Source organism: Tauraco erythrolophus, chromosome 4, assembly GCF_009769465.1.
Source record: "Tauraco erythrolophus isolate bTauEry1 chromosome 4, bTauEry1.pri, whole genome shotgun sequence".
Classification (NCBI taxonomy): domain Eukaryota; kingdom Metazoa; phylum Chordata; class Aves; order Musophagiformes; family Musophagidae; genus Tauraco; species Tauraco erythrolophus.
In genome coordinates this window covers 61,536,064-61,542,517 of record NC_141468.1, presented here as the reverse complement: position 1 = coordinate 61,542,517, position 6,454 = coordinate 61,536,064, and positions in this window count along the sequence as shown.

Genomic DNA, 6,454 nt, shown 5'->3' with positions numbered 1-6,454 from the left:
ACACTGAACACATGCATTTGGGGTTGATCTTCAGCTGGAATAAATCAGTGCTAGCTCTTTGGCTGGGCCACCTTGCACCTTTGGCAGGAGCCTTGCCTGTCTCTTGGACCATACTTGTATCCACAAGACCATCAGTGATGAGGCTCTGATGAAGTCGCCACAGGGGCAGGACATTCTTCCTACCATAATGGTCTGTTGCATTATTTAGTATGTCCAGTGTGCCTTAACTTCTGTACTTTCCACCTTCCAAGGTTTCCTTGGCTCCAAAGATATTGTGTGACTATATGGTCTCAGCCCCTAACCCAACTCTTGCAGTAGCTGGGATTTCATTTTCTCTGCAGAGTGCTGGGGCATCACAAAAATAGTTTGAGTGGCCAGGCTCACAGATACGAACTCCTAGTTTTTCAGATTTTTCACTAGCTCTGCTCACACTGAGTCATATTTGTCAAGACAGGCCACTTCTCCAAAAAGCAAAGGAAAGACAGGAGGTCTGAGGCTTGGTGGTCTTTTATTGTGCTCTGAAGCTGTTCCCCACTTATGGCAGTTGCTGCTCTGCTGGTAGCAGCTATCACTTTCTCAGTGACTACAGCACCATGCAAAATAAAAATGACACTAGGGATGTATTGCAGACACACCAACAACCTCCTTTTTAGGCACTCTGAGGGGAAAAAACAAGACGTACTTTGCTCTGCCATCATGAACCAGACCATCACGGCTCTAGGAGTAACATCTTGCAACATGTAAGGAAAGCAATAGGTCTGGTACCCAACACTTTTGCCTCAACGGGCAGTCTATGGAAAAGCACAGAAGATGGTGTGGAGAGACGGGCATTTCTTTACTGTTCCCTCCAGCAATTTCCCTTTGGCTGCTACGTGTGGCCTCTAAGAAGTAAAGAATGTGTTCTAATAGCCACCAAGGACCATGCTATGAAAATGTAAAGGGCAGGGGGAAAACAAATTTTTGGGAAGGGGCATATTAATATGTAATACTGAGGGTGTACTAATGTGTACACTGAAGGGGCTAACCTAAGGTTGCACAGCTTTGACTTACAGAAGCATGTAGAAAAAAAAGAACAACACTGATACAAAATGCTACACGGCTCTGTCACTATTAGGTGGTTATCTGCATCCCAATCCGTTGTATGAAATAGCACGTTTCATCTGCTCTGAGGCTGCAGTCTTCTACAACCAGCTGCCCTGACCTCCTGGCTTAGCTTCAGTGCCTGGGAGGCTGGGACATGGCAGTGACCGGGCCAGCCAGTACCCGAAAAGGCTCTCTTGAAAGAGCTACCCAAAAGACAAGAACCCTTAAGGCAATAAACTCAGTGGGGTTGTCTCTGTCTGCCGCAGGGGAACCTGATAAGTTCCTACTTGCATGAGTCCTCCTAAAATCTATATAATTGAGTCTGCATAGTTTGTCCCCTTAACTCACGCTTCTTCCTTACAGCTGCAAGAAGAGTGCTATTAAAAAGCATTCACTTATTTTCATCATCCTCATCTTCTCTCAAGCATGCAACAAGGTGCTCTTGCAGAAAGCTCATGTTTAACTCTCAGCATCCAGTCCTCCACCTTAGCGAGGTTGCACAGGGGGATTTACAGAGCTGTCACACTGCAGTATCCATACCTGTGTACACTGAGGTGTGCCGCATTCTCCAAATGAATCCTCCATCCTTTCGATATTCACTTATGCCCCCTTTATGTACAAGCTCATCACGCTCAGGGTGACTAAGAAGGCAGTAAAGAGAAGCAGTGGGTATGGCGAGTGCCACGCAGCCACCGCAGAGTCAGAAACGCAGCAGCCCTGTGAACCCTGCTCTGGAAGGCAGCTAATGAGCGAGACTGCGCACCGAAGTATTTGTTGTTGCCAGAGTGCTTTAATTAAGTGGGAACTGTTGGGAGAGTAAATACAGAAGTAAAGTAGCAGCTTCCCACGCAGGAACACCTCCCTCCACTGGTAAACCTGACCTCTCTGGCTGCAAAGAAATTCCTTCTGCCTCCCTCCTTCATGCTTTAAGAGAAGCAAGAAGACTCAATCATCCTCAGAGTCATCCTGGAGGACGAAATCTTCATGGCACGCAGGTTTACCGGCACTCTCCGGTGTCTGAGGGGGGAGCAGCCAAGATGCCCCATTGCCTATGAGTCCCCATCTCTGCGTGCAACAAGCTCCCATCACTCACAGGGGACAGGCAGGCTGCAGTCATGGTGCTCAGCTTCCCCATCGTGATCGATCTTCCTCATGCCACTGAAGGCAGCGTGCACCCCCAGGTCACCCTCTTCATCTCAGCAAGGCTGGGGAGTCAGAGAGGCACAGCTCCTCTGCAGGTCTTCCGATCACTGCGCCAGCTCTTTTCCAGCCAACACTATCTGATCATCGGACGAAAGCCCATTTTCCCCAGAATTTTTGCCTTGCAGCAAAATAGGACATAGGAGGTATCAGGACAACACGGCAGGCCAGGATTGTCACAGAATGGTCCCTAAAGCCAAGGGGGTGGGGTTGGTTGGTTTTATCCTTCTTAAGGCCCTTGAATGAACAGCCGTATTTTTGAGAACTGCTGAGCTCAGCAGGAACTCTGCAGTTGCCAGCGTTTCTTGGAATCGGCTTCCTTATTATGAGGCTGCCTCAATGAGGTGTTTACCCACCTCAATTTAAGTTGTAATTTCTCTATTTATTTTAATCAACAGCAAGTCGTAAAACAATGCACCAGCAAAATGACGGAGTGCCTTCTCCAATGGTGCCTTCCATGAAAGATCGAGTCTGAGTCCAGGCTGCTAGCACAGATGTTCCTAAAGGGAAAGCAAGCCAGGAATCCAGGATTTTCTCCTCTTTTACTTAGCTTGTCATCTCATGAGCTTGCTCAGCCAACACTTCCACCTAGTGGCCTGCTCCATGCATGCTCAGATGATGGATGTCCTTGGGTGTAGCAGCGGATCAGAACTTTCTGCAGAGGCAAAACAATAATCTTATGGAATAGTCAGATTATTTCTCGCTGGTAAGGGGGTCCGGATTTATGTCATGTCAGTTAGGGTTCCCCTCTGAAGTGTAGGGCTGATTTTCGTGCAATGCTGTGCAGCTGCATACGACTAGCATGTGCATTATAAAAGTAATCAGTAGTAAATTACTTCTGAGACAACACTGGGTTGCATGCAAATGATTACTTTGGGTAGTCATTTGGAATAGATGAGTTTTGCAAACTAAGTTTAAACAATCCTAGCGGGGGATTCTGCTCTCCTTAAGGGGACAATCCGCATTGCCGAGCAGCCGGCACATAGGAGCTTGTGCGCACATATCCGTCCGAGCACTGCTCCCGCTTTGCTCCTGGCCCGTGTGCTTTCTGGGAAAAATTGCTTAAGCTCTTTGCCTCACTTTCCCTACCTAAACCATGCAGATAATATTCTGGAGGGACCCTGTGAGCTAACTACCATGTTACTTATTTGGATTATTATTTATATCAACTCAGAATTCTCTTAAGGACAATCTTTGTGCTTGCTCTCCGATGCCTCACCTGGATCTTGGCATCACAGGACTTGTGGAGGATAGCAAGGGAGAAGGCTGCCGTCAGGTACTTTCTCTCTCTGGGGATACTTGAGCAGGTCTGAGACTACAGCTAAGAGACATTGATTTTTACCTTTAGAGCTAGGGTTTTATTTTTATGACAGCATTGGGACATTGCTTTAGAGACTGGTGACAGCCAGCATCACCTGAAAAATGGCTAGAAAACCCCCACAACACAGGTAGATCTGTTTCCCAGACCATCTCCTAAGCAGCATCAATGCTCCTTACATCACTGTATGTATTTCAACAGCAGTTAAATTCCCCCATGTGACACCGATCCCCGGGACCACTGTCTCCTCTGCAGAGTAAGAAGCAGGAAAATTAAAGCCTCAAAAGAAAGTACACGCCAGGGAAATATATCTTGTTCTGCACCACAGTTAGGCAGTGTGGCGGGCTCCTGTGGTGGGGTTTTGGTAGTGGGGGAGACAATATAAGGGTGGCTTCTGTGAAAAGCTGCTAGAAGCTTCCCTGGCTCCAAGTCGGACCCACCTCTGGCCAGGGCCGAGCCCATCGGCACCTCTGTGAATAACATATTTTAAGAAGGAGCAAAGAAACTTGCGCCATGTGGGACCCACAGGCGAGGGAAGGGGAAGGCAGGGGCAGCCGGCTGCACTGGGCCACCCCCACACCCTCCTGCCTCACCTGGCAGCGAGGAGTGGCGGTCATGGCGTGGAGCAGCTCGGAGGGCTCCAAAGCTCCCCACAACCAGGACACTTGCTGAGCAGAGTTCATCCTACTGGGGATGCCAGTGTCCATCTGGCCGGTCAGGCCCGGCACAGCTGCAGCAGAGAGACAAGTGAGATCTGAGAGAAACAACTCTGCAAACACCAAGGTCAGTGAAAATGGAGAAGGAGGAGGTGCACTGGAGCTGAGCTTCCCCTTTAGCCCATGGTAAAACAGCAGGCTGCCCCCCTGCAGCTCGTGGAGATTAACGGTTGAGCAGAGATCCACCTGAAGCCCATGGGGGACCCCACACCAGAGCAGGTGGCTGAGACCAAAGGCGGCTGTGACTCTGTGGGACACCCACGCTGGAGCGGTCTGCTCCCTAAGGACTGCAGCCCAGGGGAGGAACCCATGCTGCAGCAGTTTGTGAAGAACTGCAGCCTGTGGGAAGGACTTACATCAGAGAAGTTTGTGGAGAATGGCCTCCTGTGGGAAGGGACCCCACACTGGAGCTGGGGAAAAGTGTGAGGAATCCTCTCCCTCAAGAGGAAGGAACAGCAGAAACAACATGTGACAAACTGACCGCAACCCCCATTCCTCACTCTCCTGTGCCACTGAGGGGAGGAGGTAGAGCCAGGAAGAAGGAAGGGGTGGGGGAAGGTGTATTTAAGATCTGGCTTTGTTTCTCATTATCCCCTCCGATGTGATTGGTAATTAATTAAATTGATTTTTCCCAAAGTCAAGTCTGCTTTGCCCATCATCATAATTGGTGAGAGATCCCTCTCTGTCCTTGTCTTGTGCCTCTAGCCTTTGATTGTATTTCCTCCTCTCCATCTCACCAGGGATGGAAAAGGAGCTAACAGCTGCATGGTACTTGGTTGCCAGCTGGGCTAAACCACGACAGCCAGTGAGGGAGCAGAAGTGACAGTAAACACTCATGGCACAGTCAGGGACACAAGTGAGGCTCCTGAAGTCTCTATCCGAGATCTTATTTGTTAGATTATTCTTTCTTCTTCAAATATCTTGCTGTGGGATAAAGCCTCCAGGCAGCTACAAGACAAAGTTTTACTATTATTCTTTCTTTCAGGGCAGAACAGTTCTGCTTAATACATTTTTAAAGACTATATTCATCTAGGAAGACTACCAATAATTAAGAAAAGAAAACAATATTATTACAGAAATCAAGGCACCTCTGGGTCTGTGAGAACATGGCGTTTCCTGATGACTTACTGGCATCCCTTCCAGCTCCCAGACAAACAGCACAGAGAGCAAGAGATATTTGTACCCCTGAGGGACCACCCTGCTCAGTCCAGGTTGATGCACAGGGCCGATTCTCTGTAATTAAAGACAAGCTGTCGAAGAATTTTCCACAATTTTTCAGTTTTTCTTTGCTGTTTGCATTAGGGCAGAGAGAAATCCTTCCTCCCTCCTTGCTCTGTCATCACCCAATCACTAAAGAGGCATCGACTGTGATGGGCCAGCAGGAATCACTTCTGCTTTTCTGTGGTGGGGCAGCAACACCTGCCAGGGCTCTGCACACCTCAACACACACGGCTACATTGCCAGCCGTGGTGGTAGAAGTGAATATCCTGCTGGACTTCGTGTTTTCAACACACTCTGCAAGTGTTAAATGGCCTGTGCTGGACCTGAGAAATGGAGGACTGGCCCTTGTCTGCACGTTTTACAAGAACTTCTCACACACAGGATCACACACAGTCATGCATGCAGATACTGCAGCATATGTGAATATTACTCCAACAGGAGTTAACCCTGACCTAAAGGAGCCCCTGCCATAAAATTGCCATGGGCAAGATGGGCCCTATCCTTCTGGAGATGTCTTTGCTGCAGGCACCACTGCCTAGCAGACAGACTTTGGCTATTTTGGATCTCAGTAGCTGTGTAGTCTTGGCAACACGTGAGTTTCCCAGGGCCTGCCTGGAGCGTACTTAGAGCTGACTTCACTTTCATTGAGGGCCAAAGTAGTCCCTGGACATGCTGGGATTTGCCAGTGACAGAAAAAGGCCATTGCTGCTTTGATGCCCATAAGTGGAGGTTAAATATAGGGAATGGAGCAATGCCGTAGGAGGAAACGGCTTACTTCTCCAAATTTCTTAAAATCAGGTCATTTTCTTTGGGCTGGGCACTATTCGTCTAATCTGAGAAGGAAGAAGCTGCTCCCTCTCTCAGTGAAAAACCCCTGATGAGCAGCACCCCACCGCTTGCAGGGATTATGGGCACC